The 27,208-nt window shown below is 37.6% G+C and overlaps 1 protein-coding gene across 10 annotated transcripts in view; it reads right to left on the reverse strand.

The window, feature by feature from the left end:
• Nucleotides 1–27,208, reverse strand: part of OSBPL6 (oxysterol binding protein like 6) — a 101,128-nt gene that overhangs the window by 66,000 nt on the left and 7,920 nt on the right. The window contains exon 1 of one of the 10 annotated variants that reach the window (XM_050711529.1): nt 23,529–23,605. The exons of 8 other annotated variants lie outside the window; for them this stretch is intronic. The gene's annotated coding sequence lies outside the window, so the exon portion shown is untranslated. Of the gene's footprint in view, nt 1–23,528; nt 23,606–27,208 lie in introns of those variants that run through there. One more of the 10 variants, XM_050711531.1, reaches the window with a different exon arrangement.

The raw sequence follows: 27,208 nt of genomic DNA on the forward strand, positions 1-27,208 counted from the left end.
TTTGTTTTTGTTTTTAAGGAGGTCTGTTTGTTTATATAGTCTCTATCACTTAAAGTGCCTACTCCACAGAAGACTGCAGCATCAACTATCATCACTGAGATGCTCTAACTTTAATGCCATCCTCTAATGGGACTTGGTGCTCCCCAACACATCACATCTGGTATGATTTCTTTAACACTGATGGGTTTTTTTGTTTTTTGTTTTTGTTTTTTTTTCCAGAGTTGTTAGTCTAGGTATGGCTCAATAGTAATAAAAATAATATTTTTAAAAATTACTTGTGTGCATTTATGTCTGTAAAATGCACAGTTACAACATATTTCATCAAATAGATGGATGAGGTCAAACAGCAGATAATCAGATTCAAACAAGAAGAGGTCAGTACAGCATCTGCCTTTCCCATTTTCTGCTTGCCTACACGATTAAGCAGAGTTTTCCGCCCTTCCAGAATCCCTGAAGCACACATGGCAATTAGTGGCATTCCAGCATGTCCAAAACCTCCAGCTTAGATGATAATTTCAAATTAAGCCCTCAGCTCATTTCCAGCCTCTGAGGATTGCTTCAATAGCTGAAGTGACTGTAGGATTTTCATTAGGATTCCTTTGTTGTTCCTCACTCCTCAGGCTGTCACAATAATAGAATACTATTGATTTGCATGGCATGGAAATTTTTACATACTCCAGAGGCAGTGTTTTGACCTGTGGTGCATGCATTTGTAACAGACTGCTGTGAGTAGAGGATTATGCAGCGTACATACTTACAAATACACAAATACAAATATGCACTATAACCCAATTAGATATAAAACAGGAAATATTAACTGCTAGACATTATCATCCTTTCTGGGATGACATAAGACCATAAGACTCAAACAGCCTTAGACAGGAAAACAAACAAACAAACAAAAACAACAAAAAAAAACCACTGTCATCACACACTGTCACATTCCTCCAACCCTTTTTCAAACCCAAAACATTTTAGGGGAAGGAGGTTCTGTGAAAAATTTTTGAAGAATTACATCTTTCAGATTTTTAATATAAGCCATAAAAAGACAGTAAATTGTAATCAAAACTCAGAATATCATTTAAAGGAAAAAGAGAGCAAGTTTCATGCATCTTGATTTTTTTTATGGATAAAATAACACAATTTTCAGCAAGCTCTTAAAAAAAATACTCTTAAAAAAAATAGCCTCTTCTCTTTTGCTTAATTTAGTGATTTTTTTTTTAATCACTGGGCAACTTGGACAAAGAAAACAGTTTAGAAGCCTAAAGACTCGGGTTTCTTTCAAATAAGAGTTTCAACTGGATAGTGATCTAAAGCACAGAACTTAATTTACCTTATAAAGGGGCTGCCTTTTACTGCCTTTTTTATTATCCTGTGTCATTTCCCTGCATCCTGTATTTCCACTGCCTCATCACCTTTACACTTTTGCTGCATTTCAGACCTACCAAGTAAAATTTTTGATTCCTATGTCTCAGAGCAAATTAAGAATTGCCTATTTTATTGATCTTGGATTTTGAACAGTGCATCATCAAATGCTTGTAGGGAGGATGCCACAAAAGTCACTGCTGTCCCAACATAAATTCCGCATTTAATGGGAGCAAATCCAAACTTGATGTTGATGGAATTTGCTCAGGTCACAGAGAATGGAGTGGGGATGCACAAAATTGGAGGATCAGTCAGAGCTTCCAAGAACCTAGTTTTTTGGGGTGCTAAATTGAAGGTCACATCCAGGAACAAAAAACAGGGTGCAATTACACAATGGGAACTTCATTCTTGGAAGCAATTAGTTTCACAAACATTAAGTGTCATGGCAGATCACAGCTGCACAGGATAATATAGTTAATAGCTTATATATAATCTGGGAAACATCAAGAAGGAATAGGGAGGTTGTATTACCTCTGTGACTGCTACTAAATCACTGTGTTCAGCTCTGCCACCAGCATTTCAAAGACATCCACAAATGGGTTCAAGAGAGAACCATGAGCGTGACGACAGGATTGAAAAACATCACTACTAATAAATAGTTTATAGAGGTACATATATTTAGTTTGTCAAAGAGAAGATTAAAGGGTCACTGCATAACAATCTATAGCCCACTACATGGGGGAGAAGGAATTTATTATTAGCATTCTTCTCAAAAAATATAACAAAAACTAATGGGACAAAAAAAAAGGGTGAAGGGTAAGCTAAATACGCAGATTAGAAATAAGGCACACAAATATAATGGCAACAATAATTGAACACTAATAAAATACACTAAGGCTTATACTGGGTGTATGTAGGGGATGGGTAGGCATTTTTTGATCAAGACTGGAATTCTTTTTTTGTTTTGTTTTGTTTTAAATATGTTCCAAAGCTCAACCACTGCTACTAATTTGGAAGCAGGTATTCATACAGGGAAGTCTGATTGCCTATTCCATCATATAAGGTCAGATTACACCGTACTGCAAATGAATAAACAATGAAATGAAAAACGGAAAAAGAAGGATAAACTGAAAGGAATAAAACTTTTTCTCCTTAATTCTGATCTTTGGTGCACCCCATTAATCTCTCCACTTGAAGGACTACAATTTTATCGTCCTATGTCTCTAGGCATTTATGAAGCCTGATACTTTGTATGGAACAACGTTAGATGTTCATAAAGTCTAAAGAAACTGTCCTGGTTTCAGTTAGGACAGAGTTAATTTTCCTCCTAGTAGCTGGTAGGGTGCTATGTTTTGGATTAGGATGAGAAGAGCGCTGATAACATGCTGATGTTTTAATTGTTGTAGAGCAATGCTTACACCAAGCCAAGGACTTTCCAGCTTCTTGCTCTGTCCTGCTAGCGAGCAGGCTGGGGGTGCAGCAGGAGCTGGGAGGGGACAGACCCAGGACAGCTGACCCAAACTGGCCAAAGGGGTATTCCATACCATCTGACGTCATGCTGAACAATATATAGGGGTGGCTAGCCGGGGTGGGGGGGCCGGCTGCTCGGGGATAGGCTGGGCATCGGTCAACGGGTGGTGAGCAATTGCATTGTGCATCACTTTGTACACATTATTACTATTATTATTATTATTATTATTATTATTGTTATTATTTTCCCTGTCTTAATAAACTGTCCTTATCTCAACTCACAGGCTTCACTTTCCCGTTTCTCTCCCCCATCCCGGAGAGGGAGGGGGGAGGGTGAGCGAACGGCTGTGTGGTGTTTAGCTGCCGGCCGGGTTAAGCCACAACAGAAATATATCTTCCCATCACTGCTAATATTTGTTTTTCTTACTACTTTAATGAAAACTGTCTTACTGACGTATATTTAAAGCATGTGTCCATGAAAGAGCAGGTGCACATGATAAAGTCATTTTCTTATCTCATTACTACGTGAATTTCTTTATAACTCATTCAGTGAATGGTTTCATGAGAAAGACAGAAAAAGAAAAATAAACCATTACAGTTCGTGCCAAAGCAGCACCAAAAATGTCTTGAGTGCTTTACAATAGCATTAGGAATCACAGGAATGGCTGAAAGACCATGAGATGGAATAATTGCTTCTGAAGCTCCTGCAAGGTCTCAGATACATTAACTGGAATTAAACTGAGCACAAGAACAGGTGGATTGCTCAAAAGTAGCTTCCTGACAGAGCAAATCAGTGACAAAACAAACAAACAAAACAAAACAACTTTCCTTGTAATACACAGCTGGTTATCACAGCTCTCCTCCATGAGGGCAATGCATAATATTTCCCATCATCACACTATTACTTAATACAAAGACCAGCACACATCAACAGTTAAATACGCTTAGTTTTTCCTACTTTTGAAATACTAATAAATCAGCATTCAGCTGCACTGACAGAAAACATAGTGTAAAAACACTCAAAAGTAACATTCATTTGTCATAGCAGGAATTCTCTACCTCCAACATTATTAGTAATTTCAGCTGAAATTACACAACATTAAATTTATTCCACCTATGTACAGAGCATAACCTAATATGAGAACGGAAATGTCCTCAGGCACTTTGCCCATAAAAAATATTTCTGCAATCCTAGAGTATTCTCATCATGGGAAAGCTGTACACTGTCCATCAGTTATTGATTTCCAAAATGTATTATAGACAGAAAACTACTCCTAATATGTATTGATTTTTGTACATAAATAGGTTATAAAACCAGAAGAGACTACTGTGGCCATCTAACATAAAAAGGGTCACGGGAATTTTCAAGATTAGTTACTCTTAGAGATATACAATATAATTTAGCAAAACATCCAATATCAAGGAAAAAGCATCCAGTGGCAGGCAGTGACCATAAATCCTAATCAGTTCTTGCACAAATTAATTTTCCTGCATTATTAAGTATGCATATGCCATTTCTGCGTTAAATATGTCTAACTTCAAAACTTGGCCAAGGGACCTTCTTAAACTTGCCAACTACATGGAACATCCCTCCTCAAACGCAAAAGTTGCTTGTGCACAAATACACCATATTTAGTATTTACACAGGAATATAGGCATCTAATGTCAGTTTTCAGTTTTCTTTTTAAGATTTTTAACAACGTTGACAAATTTTAGACAAGAATTGACATAATTAAGGAATTGACAAACATTTTATAGTCAGAAAGGTCCGTGTTCTGTCCAAGAGAAGCCAGGATGAAAGGTTACTTGGCTGCAGTGGTAACTTCCCTGGTTCCCATAGCAATACATTTGTTTGTGCATTTCTGGAGTTCAGCATCCTGCTCAACCACATTGCACAGGCAGCTTACAGTCAAGTAATTGCCCTTCTCAGCTGTGAATCCCTTCAGTGAATAAACAGCTCTTGTGGGCAGTGCTCCTCACCCCTGTCTGGATGAAGGGGCTCACATGGTATTTCCCTATGCCTGTGTCCCTCTGGACCACCAAACCACCCCTGATTTCCCACTTTAAGCCTTGGCTACCTATTTAAGTATTGTCAGACACCCGCTGTCTGTAAGATGCCATACCTGTCCTCCCTGCAGCCACTGGGTGAGGAGGTACCACTGCCACAATGCTGCAGGCAAGGAGATGCTCCCACCAGGCAGAGGGCAGCGTGGGGACATGCATGAAGCACAAGCAGCAGGCATGAGGTTGAGGTGCTTCGACGGTATCACAGTTAGAGGCATGCTTGAGCTATTACTCTGACCACAGGCACATTTCACAATAGCCAGTTGCTCAGATATTCATATTCACCCGCTCTACGTCTCACATCACACATGCATGTAAAACCAGTGCAGGCTGTGCAGGACACACTCCCAAATACACACTCCTTGAGAGGCTGTGCAGGTTTCACAAATTATAATAAGAAGTCTGAGCGATATAGGAAGAAAATGTAAATTAGAAAATGTAAAAAAGCACTTCGACCACAATTAACAATTGCACAGCAATAACTTGGCAATATAGTAAACGTGCCAGCTGGCAAGCAGTACTCTCCATGACTTTTTTTCTGTGCTGGGAAACAATCACGCTTCCCTACTAACACCTAACATTGCTATTCTCTTTGAACACCATATACAAAAATTCTACTTACACTTTCCCTTAATTAAGGACAGGAATCTCACATTCAGTACCTTTTGGTGTCTTACAGAAAGCACCCAGGGTAGGAATGCCCACCTGAGAAGCCCCTTTCATCTCTCTCTAAAAACATGTCTTTTAACACTTCAGTGAGGGATGACCATTGTTGCATGACCTGCTGCATTAGCATCACTTGCAACACATGAAAATATCTTTTGACTATGGCACACGATAAACCAGAACGAGTGCAATGGCAGCAAGCAATAAGATTGAGACTTAGATGGAGCTACATAATTGGGAAATGGGGTACATGGAGCTCAGTCAATCAACTGAAAAATGCATTAATTTTACACAGGCCATTGAGAAAGAGTATTTTGTGTTAGTGATCAACAATCATATCTACCAACCTTGCAAGATGCTTGCGAGCTCTTTAATGCTTAGTAATGCCTCCATCCTCCAAATGCTATGTGAATACCCTGTGTTAGGCAGCAGAGACTTGTAGGGATAGCAGAGAAGCAGAAACACAAATCCCTAACACACCAGTATGTATCACCCATGCCTCAACTTTTCAGTAGATTCACTTTTTCCCTCTTCTGCCAACCTCATGAACACCCCAGATTCCCACAATACACCGTATCTTGCAGACCCATCCCTCTGCCCTCACTCCTGTATTTTTCATTCTTCCTCTGCCTCATCCTTAGACCATGAAGCACACACTGTGAACCCTTTTGCCCTTTCATATTTCAGGACCATGCCAGGTCCCTTTTTCTCTTTCTTTCTTTATGCTACTCTCATAAACTTACTGAAATCACGACCTCTGCACTTTATCTTTCCATTTGTCACCCAAGCTCTATACTTGCCCCACTTCTTCATGTTACACAGCACATCCCAGATTGTCAGTTCAGAGCAACAAATTCTTTTAAAACAATTTCAAACATATTCTGTATTTGCAAAATCCTGCTCTTCACAGGAGAGGCCATGGCTGCAGAGTCAAGTCACAGGAAAAAAATGAATAAAGGAAGAGAACCTACAATTAGAATTAAAAAAAAAAAAAAAAAACTTCTGTGTCCTACCACTCTGCAATACAGATGTGTATGCCCCAGACTCTCTCCCTCCAGGGACAAGATATGAGAAGGCTTTTCTTCAGCATGATCCAAACAAAATTTGAGTGGCTTTGAGTGGCTAACAACAAGCAAAATATGTCTCATTTCAATATTACTAAACCTGAAGTGCACTATCACTTTATCACAAACTATTTGTAATTTTCTTTGCAAAATAGTTTGCAATGAGGGGCTTACAGTTACACTAGCAACACCAGCACCTACACAATGCTTTTCATCTGTAGCTCTCAAAAGCATTTTAAGAAGTTTAATTTTAGCATGAAGTCAGCCACAGCAGATGCAGTTTGCAAGTTGCCATCAATTCTCACAAAGTCCTCATTAATGATCTGAAATAGCAGTTCCATTCACGCTCTAAATGGAAAGTGGCTGCCAATTATGCACAACACTGTTTGTCATTGTGCTTTAGCTGAATATTTACTGAGAACTAATACATTTTCTTTTGTGCCCAAATACAAGATTCCCAAACTGATATCAGGAGAAAAATCCGAAATGCCTAATTTCAATACCACTTTAAAGAGACACGGAGGAATTATTCTGTTTCACCAGTAAGAAACAAGTTCCTTTTTTTCACAACTAAATCATTTTTCAGGTTTGCATCTAATTTGCTAATGTTGTCAACAAATAACTATTACGTAATGTTATCAACTAATATAAGGAATTTGGCTTATTTATCAAAATTTAGTACACATTCTTAACTAAAAACGCCACTCAAATACAGTATTTCACATTCAGTTACTAATTTTTGAAACTTTGATTCATCAGTCTACTAACTGAGAAAAAGAAATATAATCCTTTCTTTTCTTTAAGGAAATGTATTTTAAAAAACTCCATGTATCATATAGAAAACTAAATTTGTCAATTTTAATTTTCTGAACTTTCCAAATCATTATATTATTATCTATAAGGTATAGTTTGCATTCTAACTACATTGATAAGAACATTTGATAAAAAAACATTTTCAAAGCCCTGTGATTATTTAAGGTGAATTTAAACTTTTTAAAAACAGGTCACACATAAAATGATATATTGATCTTCCTCTCTAAATGCCACAATTTCACACTTTACATTTGCAGAAGTAGACGTCATTAGGGACCTTTTAGAGAGCTACTCTGAGTAATAGTGAGGCAGACCAACCATAAAACCCTCAGCAAGGTTAGACACACATCACAGAACTTGGAAGGAGAAAATTTGCTTCTTTTAAGGTACGATGAGAGAGAAGGTGATTGGATTATTATAGAGAAAAAAATATTTCCATCTTTTCCTGAGAACAGACAAGTGCCCTGAGTTGGTCAGCTGCTCACCAAACATGAGCAATCAAATGTGGACTTAAATTGCCAAGGCCGCACTTTGAGCACTTTGCCCTACGGTAGGCGTTAACGTCCCAGCAAACTGCAGCCAAAACGAACAGCCAAGAACCAGTACGTCGCCCGCGATGGCCAAAGGCAGGGACTTGACCACAACGACAGCACATTGGAAGGGACAGAAGCAAAATCTTGCAGTCAACAGGAAACTAATGAAGTTAACATACAGTGCTGAAAGAGCTCTTCTGCAGTCCTGACCATTTCTACCTGGGTCAGCTCGCCAGAATGAATCATCGGTCATAAGCCAAGTCACATCTTTTCATCAACCATGATCTTGCCTAATGCATAAAGGAAATGAAAGATTTTTTTTCCAATACTTTCAAGGTTGAAGTAACATCAGTTAAGGATGAATTTAGATGAAATCTCTCCTGTCTATAACCCTATAAATGAAAACTTCATGTCATCTAAAATAACATCTTGCCCTCTGATGATCATGAACATCAGTCAAGTAACAGAGAGACCTGACTGTTGAACCTCTTCTCTATTTCCAATTTTATAAGACACTTACTTTTATATCACATGCATGTGAGATGTGTAAAAAGCCATGTGATATGAACTACAAGGTTTTCTACTAACTCAGAAAATACAATCTTTCGTGCATGTGAGGGTAACAGAGGATTGACCAAGATTCACTTAAGTGCAGTGGAAGCTTAAACCCGTTGCCATTCTGGCTAAAGGAATGATCAACAGGGCAGGATCGAGCTTGAAAAAGGAAACAGAAAAACAGTTGGCATTGCTCCCATCTTGTGCTACTGGAACTATTCAAAAAGGCTGATTTTTATTTATTTATTTATTTTGGGGGGACTGTTGTGATGGAAGTACTATTATCTCTTTACCAAAAAAATAGCTGTGGGAAGTTAGAGGACATCAAAATAACAGAAATTATCACTGGCAGAACACGGATTATGACTAATTTCCCATACTAAAGTTTTTATGCACACGACTTACAGCAAAACATTGTTGAAGTATTCCAAGTGTTTGGTGGTGTTTTTGTTTTTGTTTTACTATTTTTATTAAAGTTGAGTTATAATGAAATATTTATTTGACTGACCAATTATTAACTTAAAGTCTCCTCATCTGCAAGGTAACTATCCAGAAGACCACCCAAAAAAAGGAGCATTTCAGTGAAAGCATTGTCATTGAATGACCACACCATCCTGAATAGAAGTATAGGAACACTTCCACCTGCACTTCTTGGCTGACAGCATCGCTCCCAGACACAATGCCTTTATTTTCCTCTCAGAGTAAATTCCCATATGTCCTTTTGCTATAAATGGCCCGTGAAACATATTTTCTACTTACCTTTCCATTACTAACACATTTTATCAAATAGAAAACATAATGGCAAAACAATTCTTATGTACTTTTAATTAAACAAAATAAATTTAAATACAACCTGTTTCCCAAGCAGGACGAACAACCAAACAGGGAGCTGCTCCAGGTCTCCTGCAGTCCACGAATCCCAGACAGACTGCAGGATTAGGCACAGGTATCATATGTCTGTTGCTTCCTCGCTTCTTTAGGTTACCCCTGCCTCTGTTTGCAACGCCACATGTGATTTCTGCGTGGCATCAGGCGCATCAGCATGAGGGCTCATGGAAAGCATTCACCTGGAAATTTTTACTCTCATAGGTTATATTATGTCCACACTAAACAGACAGGCTGGAAACACAGCCTTTCTAATATTGAAAGTAGCCTTCTGGAGCGAGCCTGTAAACCCGTCATGAGAAGGAAGTAAAGTTCACTTCCAAAATGTAATTCAGAGGATTCTATTTTTAAAATGCAACTTAATGAGTAATTTAGAAAAAAATGTTTCAAACACAAAGCGAATTGTATGATGCCTCACCTTTGTTTCACAATACAGGCAAGCAAAGCAGCCCAATCTAAATTTAGCAAGTAACAACCATAAATTAGACCTCTGCATTAGGACCAGTAAGTGACTGCAAACCAAGCTGCATCTGCAGATACAACGAAGGCAATATGACTTTGCAGTATTTTAACCTTGTTCAGCAGTTCCCAAGATTCAGGGCAGTCTGCTCAAGGGGAGAACGGCTGGTTCTTTTGTGATGCAATTGTAATGAAAAGATATACTGAGATTCAGGGTGTACAATTTTTAAGTGCTGGAGAAAGTACCAGAGAAAATCACAAAATTAACACATATCTGCTCTCTCAAATAGTTTGAGAGGTTGCTATACTGGATACACGGGATAGTTTGTGCGCTGGTACCCAAAAACGTGGCTGTAAAAGCGCCAAGTACTCTCAGTGCAGCACCAGGCAGCTTCCAGCATTTTGTCCTAAACAAAATGTAATAGAATATGGCCCTAATTCATTTTTTCAGTTTTGCAGCAACCCATCAGAAGCTTTTACAATCAGGAAGTGTTTGAGGGACAATATAAGGTAGCAGCTTTGCACTCAAGTACACAAATTCCTAGCAACAATGTGAAGCATTTCCAATTTGCGTTAAATAGAAACAGAAATGAAAAAAGCAATTTTCTACAGCCCTACAGCAACTGCTGAGAATGTGTTATTAAAAAATACCCTCTGTGTTTTTATCCAGTGCTGATACGCATCTGATTTCAAAATGACCAAGTACATCACTAGCATTTGTGCTTCCATTACCTGAACAAAATCCCACTACCTATTTCCTCAAGCACACAGGGACTCTGTATCGCATACGTCTATCATTTGACAGCCCAATCTTCAAAAGTAGTCTCATTACTGACAAAACCCAACACATTTTTTACTTTCTCAAGTTTCCTCTGCTTTCAATTCCTCTAGTACCTTTGCCTCAATCCTCCCATGAAGTTTCACAGCTGACAGCACAAGAGCATCACATTTCACATCCATCCTTTGCTTTCCAGAGTACATCCTCACCTGTGGTTGTTGCATTTACTCTCCACTGAAAGGATACACATATGACAACTGTACCAACATATATGTGTTGTGCTGCAGGAGTCATTACTAATATTGCAATGGTTGTATTAATATATATCTTAAACCTCAACAACAACAAAAAACGTCTCAAAGTACGACCAGCTAAAGTTTAAGAGTTTGTGCAACTAATACACTCCAAAGATAAAACTGAATGGTAACTCCAAACATCCCAGAGATTACCCCAGAATCAACATTTACAGGTTTTTGTAAGCACAGTTCCAAAATGTTTTACTATACTGGAGTGAGGGAAAGTGGAGACTTCTGGAGTATGGACTATAGACAGACAGATATGCATACACATGAACTTCTGAGAGAGTTAAATCTCATTAAATGTAAATCTCATTAAATCTCTCTTTTTTTTTTCATAATTATGTCACATTTCATATGGGTATTTTCCTAATACACTATATGGCCTACATTAGAGATCCTGCTGCTGACTGACTGCTCCTAAATATAATCTGGCTTCTGCAGCACAGGAATGTAAAATCAGAGTGTACATCAGAGCTACATCCAGAGGGCAACACTGAAGTGAAGATTTCTTTGGTGTCAGGGAAATGACAGCTGGATATGAGGCTTTGTCATAGCCTGAAAAGGTATTTCTATTACTTATCTTGCCTGCCTTTTAAGTGTTGAGGTTGTGTTTTGTCAACATGATCCATAAAACTTGTTTCCCGCCCCACAATGCTCCACAATAAAACACTGTCCTGCCTGAAATGCTGTTCCTGGCACAGAACATTAAGCTGAGCTCTACCACCAACCTCCAGAGAACGTCTCAGCGGGAGTTAATACCCAAAGCATTTTTATGAAGAGGACAAGCTTGTTTTCCCAGACCATATTTTCACATAGAGGCTCAAATAAAAATCCTATTTCATTATTTATAATGATTATGCCCTATCATTTTCTAACTCATTATAATGAATATGAAAAGGAAGCTATAGAAAAATAAAGAGCTTTTATATTAATTAGTAAAGTAATTATACGTTGTGGTTTTTTGCTTAAACAAGCCATTTCAGCCTACAGTGGTTACCCTTAGAAACCCAATCTTCCTGTGGCAGCCGAGTGCCGATACCACAGTTATTTGCCATAAACAGTATTAATCTACATGCCAAAAAAATCAAAGACTAAGAATGTCACTGAGACCACATCATTCATTTTACCTACTAATGTTGATTGTCAACTTCCATAGTCATGTCCATTAAAGTACAAATAAATGGCACAGAAAAAACGTTTGAGAGCTGCAGCAAGTATACAAGAGCCTGTGCATGGTAATGAACTGCTGTAATAAAATGAACCTGAGGGAAGTTTTCAGTGGTCATAAACATTTTGGTAAGAGAGCTTTACAAAATACACAGAAATTTTAATCCAGCACCGTCAGGGATAGTAAATGCTCAAGGAAAGTCAATTTATGATCGAAGCCTGCAATACCCATAGGTTCAAATTTGTTTTGAGGCCTCCTTTACAGCCACAGCACAGAAAAACTGAATGATGAAGTGCAAATAATAGAAGGATTACCAAGCAACCGTAACGTAAGATTAAGACTGCAATACTCACAATTGCAGGATGATTCAGCAGATAGTAAGAGGATGCATTACAAACTACCTTTACATTGTCTTTGAAATTTGATTCAGCCAAATACAATGATTAATACAGCCTATCCTCTAAATGGGGACATTGCAAAGGAAAGCACCAGTGAGAGAAACATCAAGTAACATATTCTGAGTTTACATTTTTCCATGTATATCTAGCAAATACTCAGTTATTCCCTTGACTTCAAAATACAAAGCTAAAGCAAATAGCTAGCAAACAATATAAAGTCTAATATTAATATTTCATTTTCTTAAAATGTTTGCATGTTTTCTAAAGACCTTCACGAAACTACTGTATAGTTTGTCCACCACAAACATGTATGTTCTTATTTTCCTCTCCTCTTCCTGTTTCTTCTATTGCACTGATGACTTCATCAAGGTAGAGCTGGCAGTTAAGAGGTTTTCTCTTTTCAAAGAGAAAAAGCACTGATTTGTGAATGGCTTGTGACTACATGCAAGACTAAGTCAACAGTGAATGCAGAACATGCCCCTATCTAGCACACACAAACTGGCACGAGCGTTGGGGTTTTTCTGTAAAGGCTCACTCAAAACAGGATAGGGAGGGACAAGGACAGGAGAATGACCCTGTTCTACCACTTCTACATCAAAAAGACCACAAGGACTGCACTTTTGTATGTTCCATACATCAGAGCAAAAGGGTTGTCACTTACATTTCTGTTGCCTTTCTCTTCCCCTACCACCACCTTTATACATTCACATGGCAATCAACTACCCCATTGCTATCCTGAGGAACATTAACTGAAAGCTAGCAGTTCACAGATTTTTAGCTCAGAAGAGTAACCTATCATATGTAGCACTTCATTAAGTCAACTACAATTGGTTGGTTATACAACACGAATTATTTCAAGAATATTCAATTAAATCGTTTGTTATATTATCAGATTAACAGTAGTTTCTGTTAACTGGAAATAGTTTTTTGAGCAAGATTTTCTTCATGACTTCATCCACTAGAGAAATAAAAGCATTCAGAATGGAAACGCTAAGAGAATTTGATATTCAGATTTCCAACATTCCATATTTTTATTCTGTCCTGGATGTCACTATCATTTCAAAGCCAGGCTTCTTCACAGATATTTTTTTCTTTGCCTGAGTCAGAAATGACTCATCACATAAGTTATGATGAAATGTTCAAAAAGATGGTACATTCAAGCGAATGGAATAGAGCCAAAGGCTTTATGTACCCTTTCTTTCAAACATCTTCCAGCTACAAACACATAATCTCTTCCACATGGATATAAACTAAAGTTAGTATTCTTTCTCTTAAAAAACCTCTGATCATGACCCTACTAGATAAAATGTAGGAAGGGGGGAAAACCAACCTGCCTACACTGAATATTCTAGTTCTACCTCATCAGCTAAAACACTCTTACTTTTTGCTACATGACATCAGGATGTAATTATGATTTAGAAATCAAAAAGAGAATGCTACCTTGACTAAAGCCATATAAAAGTCTGCTACAAATAGAAACTCCAATATATGATCAATTACCTGGATATTTCTGCCTACAATTTTGAAGCACCTACTAACATAAAACAAAGAGGGCTGCAATAAATAAATAAATAAATAAATACAATTCCTTATGTTGTCCTGAGCACAATACACCCCAACAAACAGTATTCACAAACTTTAAACAAAACTGACTGCACTTCACTATGAAGAAGGTAGGTTATAAACAGAATTATCCAGGTAGTCCACACCTATTTGCATGTCAGTTCAACTCTTTTTGATCTAACTATTGTGCATGTCATACAGCATATACTTCATAATCCTCAACTATTCAGCCACCACAAAGACCTGTCTAAACAAGATTGCACGAGAAGTGGTATTCAAAATGTCTGTCACTGACCATCAAAGAATCTCTCCTTTTTCCATGTGGTTGGGAACTGGAGAGTGCAACTGCTACTTCCATTCAGAATGGGTTTCAGGAAATCAGGGAGCTCCAAGCAGCATGGAGAAATTAAAAGAACAGAGAGCACAGGATAGCACTCCTCAAACTAACATCTTCGTACAGTTCTCTGCAATTGAGAAATTAACTGAACAGTTCTCCCTTAAAGAAAACCACACTCCAAGATATTAACTGCTACTCCAAGGGAAATAAAATTGCATGCAACTACATTCTCTCTGTTGACAGAGTTACTGAACATGGAAGGTTATTAAAACATCAAATGTAAATACCACAATGACATTCTACAGCTTAAGAAAATGGACAGAAATAAATGACACCTACATTTTGCTGTATTTGCCCTACAGACCTGTATCTATTTCATTGTATTTTAATAGCAGGTGAATGTCAAACTACCTCTCTTCCAACTGTTGTTTAGCCATATAGAGGCAGATGTTTGTAAATCTCCAAATACTCAAACAGCACTTCTCTGTGATGTGGAGAAAATGGTACAATACTACGGATCTGCATATATATTTTCTACAAAAAAAAAAAAAGCACTTTTCTTTTTCTTCATATGTTTAGAAAGAAAAATGAAATAAAAGGCAGAAATTAGAGGAATGAGGGATGTTTTATAAAAGTTCCTAAATTTGTACATTTTACTCTGCTTCCATATTAGAACAAACCCAAGATTCATCATTTTATTTATAAAAGGAATCCTAGTTATTTCCTATACAGCTAAGCTGGCACATCCATCTCAAATCAGAGCTGTAATTCAAAGCTCAGGAAGAGTCAGAGACCACTAAGTCACAGTTTTAAAACAGACTAGTAGCAACAAAATCTCACTCTTCACTAACACCACTTAGTGGTCTACTATATCCAAAGAAGTCACAGGAGTTACCAATGCAATATAGAAAAGCTTTGCCATCACAAAAGCTACTAGAGCAACTGGCACAATCTTGCCTGAAAGCCCCTGGAGAGCAGCCAGAGCTGAGGAATGCAGGGTTTGCATTATTCTCCCTCCTACAAAGTCAGCTAGGACAGTAGCGTGTCTGTGACTCACTGCCCATGCTCCACGCTGCCGATACCAGCAGTATCGGCACTGCAGTGCCCTAAGCACACATACGAATTAGACATTTTACTCACAATGGTACTATTCAATTTTGAGGTGTCTTATTTATCCTGAAATATTAATGTTTTAGATTTTGACCGTTCACACATCTAGTGAGCTGAAAGAATTTAGCAAGAACCAATAATTAGAGAAATACTTTAGTTCAAATATACTACAGCGCCAGACTGGAGACTTAGTATTATTAAAAGCAGCATCCTGGCTGAGATGATTTAATAAATACTTGAAAATAGAAATGTTGACAGACAAAAATAAAATGTCTATGCATTGGTACAGCCAGTTCAAAGATATGACACACATATTTGTCACCAGAACAGCATGAATGAAATTGACACTGTCATTTAACAGGCCTCATTTCTTACTCCAAGAGGTACATGGAAAGAACACAAATACTTTTGTCACTGTGATCTGTCCCACAAAATAAACAGATCCATTCCTAAGGAACATATCACTTGCAAAGCAAACCCACCAAGAAGAAAACAGTGTCATTAAATACTTGCTCTTTGGAAGAGCTAACATGCTTGTGAAGATTGACAGCGCTACGAAGCTGCTGCAAAGCAGCAGGTGCTGCTCGTGTTTTCTTTCTTGAGCCAGAAGAGCCTCGTCAGATGCAGTATACAATGGCCAAATATATCACCCTTAAAAACAATGGGACAAAACCAACCACCAATAACTTAAGACGAGAAAAGTGTCTCATGTGGTGGTGTATATCCATCATTATCATGAGCAGCACAGCTGGGCCACCAGATGTTTACCTGCAGCTCCTTTACACCTGGCAATGCCACCCACTCCTTGAAGCCATACAAGGTAAGTGTGCACCCGCTCCAGACTAAGGAAAAGTACAAATCACTTATAAAAGAGCATCTTCAAACTTGTCACGCAAATAAAAATATCAAAAGAAAGAGAAGTCAAAACGATGAGCCCAGCACTATACTGAAAGCATTCCAATTAAAAGTATGCATGTACCAAAAGGAAAAACAGAATATATACATCTAAGAAATGGCTTTCCCTAAGTATAGATAATTAGTGTTCTTCAATAGCTCATATTGTGCTCATATCTGTTGATAGACTTTGTTGCATTATTTAATGTCACTTGTCATTCAGAAAGAAACACAGATTGTAAATTTTCAATTAAAAAAAAATCAGTCCTTTAACAACTAAATTTGCCTGCAGTATACGAACTGAAATGCAAAGATTTGAATAATACACACATATCTTATTAGGCTATCAATAAAACTAATACTCTAAAAATAAATTCTCTCAGAAACTAGATCAGCTGTAGTATTGTGAGAATCCACAGCTGAATCTTTAAAACAATTATTTTGACTAGATTTTGTAACGCATAAAATCCTCCCTTCGTTTTCTTCCTATTTGAACATAACTTTGCTTATTAATTACTGTTATCCTGGAAAATACAATGAGCTAAAATTATGACAAAATCTACTATTATCCATTGTATCATAAACAAGTGCTACAAAAAATAACAGCACAGGAAAGACAACAGACACTGCTGAAAGGTATGTTGAACAACAATGGGTTTGCTGTTTCTTTTTCCTTAATTGAATGGGATCATGTTCCACCCTTGGTGCCAGCAGTCTGTGCACACAAGAAAGTGGCCTTTTTCTCCCCCACTACATTTCTGCAGTTGTGAACCATCAGAGACGTATGGAAGATACAGGTCAGTTGTATCAAGAACTTGCACACTTCCAGGGCTGATCTGATCACCAGATCAAGACTGGTACGGTTTCCTAGGATCAAGCACAAGTTCTTCCTCTTGCTCAAATTGCCAGGACTTATGGAGAGATTGCAAGAAAGCAAGCAGCATGGCATGTGACAGGTGAGTATGAACACTGCTGGAGACGTATCAACACTTCCAAGTCACTGCAGTACCTCAAGACAACGAAGACAGTCTTGCTCTCTTCGTAGTGCACTGCACTTCCATTTCTGGGATTTTGATGCAATAAGACTTACGATGATGGGCATATTTCTGACTTCTGGTAGAGCAAGGGCTTGTATAGACCTTCTGGATTTAATGTCCACTACAAAACTGCATACGACACTGCAGGCTGAAAGCAGTACCTCAAGTGGTTTCTTCTACTTCCATAGTGTTATGTTTCTAAATAAAGTTGGTAAAAATGAAGAGCAGAATTATTGCTAAAAATAAATATAGTGCAGCTCAATTGGATATCACAAGATTGTTGCAGGAAGTGAAGGTTTCTATCTTGTGTTATGTAGCAGGCCATCATCAGAAGACAGCTATCATCTCTTTCTATATTCTTAACTCCCTGATGTATAAAAGTGCAGTCCTATTCTGAAAGTTGCCTGTTAAAAAAAACTTTTTATACTACTTGATCAGTTTCTGACATCAAAACTCACTATGTAGTTATTAAAAAACTAATTCTGGAAGTATCAATGCTAGAGGCAGATCTTGAACTGCATGCAAGAACTCTGTTACTGGCATTTAGTTTGCACCCTTTGCCTACGACCTGCATGCCAGTAAATACTCCTCCTTATTCTGTTCTGTACATGTACTACATATGCCACATTAACATTTTAAGAAATAGTAAAAATATCAGTGAAGTCAAGAGATGATTCATTACCAATGACCATATACCTTTGAAGAGTTAAGTAAAATGAGGTGTTTTTTGACTCTAACATCACAGTGACTCACCAATCCACTTGACTTGCATAACAATATATGACAATGCACTCCAGCGTATGGATACAAGCAAATAAATAAATAAATTAAACAGCCCAGGGAGTCCCTTCCCAATTACATTAATAGCAGACATACAGAAATGGTTTCAGGAATTCTATTTTAATCTAATAAAAATAATAATACATAGAAATCTCCTGGGAAATATGGGATCGGAAGAATAGAAACTAAGAAGATTAATCATGCTGCAAGTGAGGGAGATAAATGGAAGAGGAAAGAAAAAAGTTATACAATTATAGAATGGTCTTTTTTTTTAAAGGAGGTTAAAACTACTTTGAATATTATAATGAATGTAGTGTTTAAAATAGGAGATAATCTAGGTACACCAGACAGAATTTACTGAACAAGCTATGAAATACACAGCTTTGCAAAAGATAAAGTAACCTGCTGTTGTATGAAAAAGTAAATAATTTTTTTTCTACCTTATTTTTTTTCCTTCTAGTCAATGGATGAAAATAATGATTTTTTATATACACATAACAGAGAAGGTAGAAGGAAGAAACACTTCAGTAGAATGTATTCTAAGCACTGGGAAAATTAAGCTGGGCCTCTCTGTTTCTTATTTATAACACATAAGAAATGATAGGAAGAATGTTATCTACAGCCACACGGTAAAAATATATAATTCTTTATTCTCTAAAATAAATAAATAAAAATCTCTTTTATATAGAGATGCTTTATACTGTGGACAGTGCATCCAAATGTATCATCTTTTCATTTTAGTTAGTTAGGTTTTAGAGATTAAAGTCGATATTGGGAAAAAAATATATATCCTAGAAATAACCTCCTAAATCTGTATTTAGACCTGAAATCTGAACAAAACAATAATTCCCAGCAGTAGACAGCCTGGCTAGAAAGCTGGCTGCACAAAGCTCTTGAGAGAAATCTGCTCTAATTCATACAGCAGGATGACTAGTTTATATGCCTAGCTACTTCAATTGCTTCAGGTTTATAAACATGTTAGCAAAAATGGAAACAAAATCAAGCCCAGACTCTCCAAAAAATGAAAACAGATCCTTTGAAAAGGGCCACTCTGAAGACTGAGTTTAGAAGGACAGGGCAAAAACTTCACCAGCACTTTTATGTAGCAGATTTGTTACGTTCTGCTACCCTGGCAATTGATGTTCCTGTAAGTAGCTGAATAGACAATCAAAACTTCACACTGATATCAAAACATCATGCAATAACATGGACACTAGTCAAATCATAAACAGGACATGAACAGGAGTGCCCTATAAAAATATCAAATAAATTCCTACCACCTATTTAGCAGTCTGGAGAATGGGGGTGATTTTTGCTGTAGCTTGTGATAGAGCCCTGTAACTTGTAAGCCAGTGCACCCCAATTCCTAACCCCATTTCCACATGCATGGCTCCCCCATAAAAACTTGTGATTGTCTGCAATAGCAGCCACATTAAAAGCAGCTGGCAGAGCAGAATACTACAGAAGACCAGTGAAAATTAGATTTTAATAAATTAGGATGCACATCAGTGTAACAGGTTTTGTCGATCACATCAAACCACACTACTGGAGCAAAAAGCCTTAAGATGACATCATCGGTAATGAAATTACACAGCAGAAAAGCAGTTAAAGGAGAACACAACCAGTTCTGGACTAACAAGGAGTGTCTTTCTGCAAGAACTGAACTGGCATCTAAATTGTAGGATAAAGTCACTCTTAGTGACACCTCAGGTGACACACTAAAAAAGATACACACACCCTTCTCAGGAAAACTAGTGAAAGAAGTTATTTCTTATTTAATTATTTTTCTGCTGTTCTCTTCTCATGGGTTAGCTTTTATTCTGAAGGACTTTCACATCGTGTAATTCTTTGCTGGCTGAAGAAAACAGTCAATTCTGAATTGCTCAAAATGTATTAAAAAGCTCAAATGCTCTCAACAGATATATTCAACAAATACCTTGAACAACACACGAGCTATCCAAGCAGTCACAGACAGTGCGTGTATAAAACCAGGAAAATAAGCTGGGTTAGCAGCAGTAAAGCAGCTACAGCATCCTGCTCCGGATGCAGAGATGTGAGCCTTTGCCTGGCCTGATGCCAAGGCCTGCCTGCGGTTATCCTAGCTGTAAGTAGGTAGCTCTTCATTCAAGCTGGGAAGAAAAAAGGCAGACAGATGTGGTACTAGCCATATTGCTCCCTTGTGTGCTGTTGGCTACAAAATACAAGAGTGCCTTAACCACACAGAACTGATAAGCCACCTGCACCCAGAAGGAATCTTTGGCAGGTTTTGTATCAGGGAAACAAAAGCAAATATCAAAGCACCAATAAGGCTGTTGATTTCTTTTTAATAACAAACAAAAGAAAACAAAACTGAAATAGAGATTTTTCAGCAATGACAAAAAACTCCCATGAAGAAATGCAGTTTTAGCATAACAGTTCCAAGATGCTTGGAAAAAGATGCTTTTTTTTTTTTTTAACCCATCTATATCACTCTTTAATATTTCCCATGTTTTCCTTATTCTCCTTTTCTAAATGGTTTTCTATGCTCTCCTCTGTTTGATTTTTTCCACTGTTTTGCTCCTTCGTCCACAATGAGGAGCATCTCCCCGCTCCTTCCCAGAGGACTCCTTTCCTTCTTCATGTCGCTTTTTACATTTTTTTCTACTCATCTGTTTACTCCATGCCTCTGATTATTTTCCACCGCTTCATCAGAGAAGAGTCCAAGCAAAGACAAAAAGCAAATGGGAAGCAACAACATTCCTTCGATGCTCCACTGTTTTGAGCATGGAAGTGTGCCACTTCTGATGAAAGGTTCCAACTGGCATCACAGCGATCCCTGTGGTATTCGACAAGGATGTTATGTTGCTCAGGCAACCACTCTTAATTGTCTTTTGGGCTGCTGAGCAAACAAGACGTTTTTTCCTGGGCTGTGTGAAGGTCACCCTAGCATGGTGGAACCGAACACAGGTCAGTGCTACAGCAAGTGAGACACTGGAAAAAATAGATGAGGCAGCCCTGAATGCAGTAACATGTCGATCATGTATAAAACTCAATCTATTCTGCCACTACAGCCATCTAAGATAACGTGTGCAACACAGTTGTCATACAGGACTAAAACAACTACCATGCCAGAAACATTAATGCTATTCTAGACTCAAGCTGAACACAAATCTAAATGTTTCTCATGGCTTGAAAAAAAATAAATTAAAAACCTGTTTATATACAACAGCATCCTACAAGAAATAGATTGTCAACAACAGTTTGGCAGGGCACTATTAACATCTTTTAGAGATTAGGAAGAATTTTTTTCAGAAAGTCAGTCTCTATTGAAACAAATAAAGGCAGAAGCTTTGAGAGCAGTAGCTATTGCTTCAAAGTTCCTCCAGAAGGTTCATCTCAGTATATGAATATTTTGCATCTTAGAAGAAATGCACCATATGCTAGGATGGCTTTTCTTAACTAGAAAAGTCTGCCTTACATTTTTGGAACAGGCAAGTTTTTCCTCAGGCATGTTTATTGACATATTTCATAAACCTCAAACACTTAACTGAAAAAAGAACCTACTTTGGCTGTATAAACAGTGGATTTTTTTAGTTCAGGGACCAACAGAAGGAAGAAAGACGAAGTTTCAAGTAACATGGAAGAAAAGTCCATTTCAACATTAAGACATACCAATGTGAGCATTCCATTGCAAAATTACTCAAATGAAACTTCTATTTTTTTCTCCATTTTTGCTTTAATGGAAATTGTTTGCTAAATTTAATCTGAATTTACTAACAAAGGTACAAAACTTCAACTTTTTAAGGGATTCAGCATACTGAACCCATAAACTGTGCTTTTTAATCTAACAGAATTAAAAATCATCTGTAGATGCAAGTCCTGCCTCTGCATTTTCTGCCTGATCCATGGCAAGTTCAGATCTGCCTCTATGTCTCTGGTTCTCACTTACACTGGAGAACCGTGTGACAGATGCTAGGCAGAAACTTCCAATAGATAAGTTAAGATGTTACCACAAATATAGAACATATATTTTTTTTAATCTGCGTTTACTCTGTTTTCACTTTAATCTCTGCTCTGTAACACACAGAGAATTCTCCAGCCCTCATTCCTTTGTGTAATGTCTATCTTCCCTGACTTTCTTCAAACATACACACACTGTAGTACTATATAATAAGCACATATACATACGAAATATAAGGTCTAGGAAGTAATGGGACCACCTAGTGAGGGCAAGATGTACCTCGACCTGAGACGCCTCACAGTCCCACCCCGCCAGCAGCTGAAAGCCCCTGGGGAAGCACCACAAGAAGTGTGCTGTGCAGGGATGCCAGTGACACAGGGCTCAGCAGAATTAAGGTGCCACAGCTATCGTGTGCTCAACTTCCACATGGAGGAGAAAAATATTCTCAGAACCATTCACAGTACTTTTCTGAGGAAGTTGCCTTAACTATAACTCAAGTTTTTTCCCATGGATCATTCCAGTTCCCAAAGCCTAAGAATAGCTCTCACTCAATATAGTAAAAGATACAAATTTAGTAATTTCTGATGGACTTATTTAGACAATACTGGTCGTGAAGCTCCTGTAAGATCTTTGTTTGGCTGGATTTGCAAGCACTTGCAACCATTTTTGGCCAAAATTTTCTTGACCTCTCTTACTCCAGAATGGTGGTTGTTTCTTATATTAGTTTTACCTTTTCAGATAATTTTCACTGTCCAAGGAAAGCACTACAGTTCTTTAACATGAGAAAGCAGATTCTACCATTGAGAACACTTGAGCAAGACCCTCTAAAGAAGCCCATGTTGTAGAAAACTAACTATTGAGGTGTTGTGCATCCTGAAACACTGACTCCAACACTTACTACACCAACAAAGTCAGCGATATCCTGGCTTATCATTCAGTGGCTTTCAACTTTCACAAAACATATGCAGAGGCATTTTCAATTTTATAATGAAACAACATACAGAATATAAACAGATAAGACATTTTCTCATTTAAGTCTGGAGGAAGAGAAAACAGGAGTCATAATTCTCTATTACATATTATTGTGCATTCTGGAACACTAATAAAACAAGTGACAGTGGTGAACTGCATTCAGGAGATAAATAAAAAGAAAATTAAAGTAAGAATTTTCCTTAAAATTACTACTACTGACAGTATATTAATTTTCTGAGGACCTATATATGTAACTGAGGAGTTAAAACACTCCTTGCATTATTTGGCACTCTGAAAGGGAGGAGTGAAAAACAAACAAACAAACAAAAACATTAACAACGTGTTTTCATGCATTTTTATTTTGTTTTCAATTCTGACCTGATTTGGGGAAGATGTTTTTGCTGGTACAGATATGTACATGCAGAGCATGGAGTTTACAGCATACACGGCCCTTCATCTGCTCCAGTGGGACTCCAACAGGATAGTGTTCGAGTGCTTCCAATTGCAGGACAGAGACACTATAGAATCACAGACTTGTGCTGTTCTTGGGCATCCACACTCATCTTCACTTGAACCAAATCATTTTTAGGGACTTTGTACAATACTTAGAGGCAGGAAGATGGGACACCCCTCCCCAGTTAAAAATAAAATAAATCAAAACACAACATAAACTACCAAACAATTTACATGCCATATTGTTTTCATATCAAAGACTATATGTTGAAATTTAATAAAATACACTAGCAGCAAAATGAACAACATTTTGTTGACATTCTGTACTGACATATTGGCAAGAAAAGTAATATGTATGGTTTCTATCACTTAGATTAAAGAGTGATCTAAATTACACTGCATTTCAGCTAACAAAAAGACCTCCAGCAGTAAACAGCTGAACAAAAATCTGGTTGTTTCAGTTACTATTTTAATAAAGTATTAAACATACCTGCAATTCTAGCAGGACTGAATCTCAACCTGAAAAGGAAGCCAGGAAACTAAGCATTTTCTTCCACGATATCAGACTTCTACACTCTTGTATCACTGAATTCCCCAGTTGCCAGGATCCTACCCACACCTCCACCTCTGCTGGTAACAACCACTGCACGACTTCATTTGAGGTCTCGGCCAGAGCCAAGACATTACGCTGGCTATCACCTCCTCTGATCAAAGCAGGTCCAGCAAGTATTGCTCCTCTCCTTGTTCACTGACCTGGACAAATCAGGGAGCTTCCTCGCTCTGAGAGCTTCCTACTCTCACTTGAGATGCTGAGAAATTTAAATATTCCACCACAAGGTTCAACAAAATATTGACAGGCTGTAAGGATAAATTCGCATGCATAAAACTGGTGGCCAAAACACTAGCATCCTCTTCCCTGTTTCAGAGGAAGGGCACAGATTTATAAAATACCACAGGATAGAGTGTTTTACTTCATGTTTTGCTGGCCCTGAAGACCTAAACATTTTGAGTCTGAAATTGTATCTCAAACCATCAGTTTTTCCTGTACTTCTAGTGCCACACAACTCCTGGTTTGAAGTTCAGCATCTCGTTTTTAAGCCTCTCTTACTGTTGCCTACTGATTTCATAGCTACTGAGAAATTTTGTAACGTTATGTGACAGCAACATCTAGGCATAAGAATACTCCTGAAAAATATATTACATACAAGAGTAACACCAAAAGTATTAAATACACTACTATATTAAAAATGATAATATATTAAAAACCATAAAGGCACAGCAAAAATGGAAATACAGCTAAAATTTTCTCCCTCTGCTCCTTGTCTCCATTCACAAGTTACGACCTCTGGTTATAGGCAAGGCAACTCAGCATTTGTCAATTCACAAGAATAAAACTGTTTGGTTGCATTGACTGTGAGCCATCTACCATCTGAACAGTGAAAATACACAATGATATATCTATTTATACATAGATGTTACCTCAAAAAATTATTGCGCATTATTACATATTATGCAGTCATAATTCTGGCACGTTTACAAATAAATATACATTCAGAATTTTGCATCAGAGGACTGAGTTGCAGAGAGGTATCCGTGTTCTTCTCAAAATTAGGTCCTATTCCACGTTTTTCAGTTGAAACTCTTCATGAATGTGTATATTTCCACTCAAGAGACAGACAAAAATATTTCATTTATCCACTTTTTTTCTAAAGAGCACTTCAGGACAATTTCATACCCGAATATCATAAAATATTTTGTTAACCTTGCCACTTATTTTATCTCAATATCAACTATCTCAACTATCAAGTTCTGTTACAGAATTCTTTCTTTCTTTGAAGGAGAAATCACTCCAACTGCAAGTCAGCCTTTTTAAGTAACTCGTTTTATTTTTGTCACACTCCCTAGTCCTAAGTCACCATGTATCCAGATATGTGTCAGAAACCTCAGCCAAGATGCCCATAGCCATTTACACAGAAGAGAAACTCCCATGCTGTATGAAATACCTGTTCCAAAATTAGTCAACATCAGAAAATAGCAGTAAAATAATTCTTGAAACACCACCAAACAAATAGGCCAGAAAAAAGGGCTTGTAAGATTAATTGTGTTATTGCTACATAGCGACACCTGACAAGTAAGTGTTTTGGGACAGCTTCCCAAATACCAGCATTCCAAAAGGAGGATTAATAAGAAGACAGGAAAAAGAAGAAAATTTTTAAAAAAAAAAGCAGTTTAGATACTCAGTTGGAAATGGCAGTGTTCTGGAAAGAAAAATCTCATTCATCCACATGTATGAACTCTTTTTAAACTCTCTCTACAGCTAGGAAATGCACTGGTCTTCAGTTCCATGCAACTCCAGCTAGAGCCTCAGCAAGTCAATGGGCAACTGTGCCAAATGGCTGGTATGAGTTTGAAGTCTGTTATTCATTCCTTTTAAATCTTTACGTTTTAATCTTTGAACTATTTGCAAAATGTCATGTTCTCTCTTCAATATAGTAATAGCACTGGGAATGATTTGCTTAATTTTGACTTTGTCATTTACTTTCTCCTTTAAGCTCTTTTCTTTGAGAATGACTTTGTCCTTACAGCTAGACTGTTTAATAACAAAGATGGAAAAATGTTTTTGTGTGCAGAAAGAACTGGAACATGGTACTAAATGTACTGAAGCATGTACAATGTTTATTATAATGAAAAATACTGAAATATGGTGCTCAACTTGCTGCAGCATTACTTACCAAAGTATACAACTATGGAGCTTTGCAGATACAAGCACATTTCTTGGGGCCATGATCTGAGCTACTGCTGGGTGACGCTTCACTGCCCAGCACAGTCCTGCGCTGCAGATGAACAAGGAAGGCAGCTTCATAAACTCAGGCATGCCCCAAAGTGGAAAATATGCTCTCTCTGCTTAAATTTTCTGGCACTGCATTCCCAACAACAGAGCCACTTTGCTGAATACATAGAGTTTGGTTGTTCCCCACATAGCCTTTTTTCAGAGATCCCACATTCCCCATCTACATTTATGTAGGTCTTTGTAGCTCATTGGGTGAAACTTCATACCACACAGTCCCTGTAAGCCACTGCTACAATGTAAGATTACTCTTAGGTTCAGGCAAACATTGCAGCAAATATCACAGGAGAAACTTTAGCAATATTCCAGTATCATTGCAAGATCCATCTCCTCCTAGAATGGAGCACTGTTGACCTGAAGTATTTTCTCTACATGCATCTAGCAGAGCAAGATGCAAGCTGGTACCTCCTGCATTCTGCTTATATGCATATATGCTCTTATTAGCAAAACAAAAGTAACGAGCAAAATCCAAACGTTGACATATGCTATCTTTCACTTTTGACCTGCCGTGCTACTTTTGATCATGCTGTTCCCTGCTACTCTTGATAAACCTATAGAAACAGAAATGCAAAGTGCATATTTGCTTCAGAGAAGAAAAAAAGTATTTTCTCTAATTCAGACCTAAGGTATTTTCAAAATATGTTTATAGGGAGATCTAGAAGATCATTAAAGCAACAAACAGTGTAATAAAAATGAAATACATCTGGCTTGGTCATGGCTCAAATAAAACATTCACCCTCCTAACCTGAAGTACTTG

This window comes from Cygnus atratus, chromosome 6 (genome assembly GCF_013377495.2).
Source record: "Cygnus atratus isolate AKBS03 ecotype Queensland, Australia chromosome 6, CAtr_DNAZoo_HiC_assembly, whole genome shotgun sequence".
In the NCBI taxonomy this organism is placed as follows: Eukaryota; Metazoa; Chordata; class Aves; order Anseriformes; family Anatidae; genus Cygnus; species Cygnus atratus.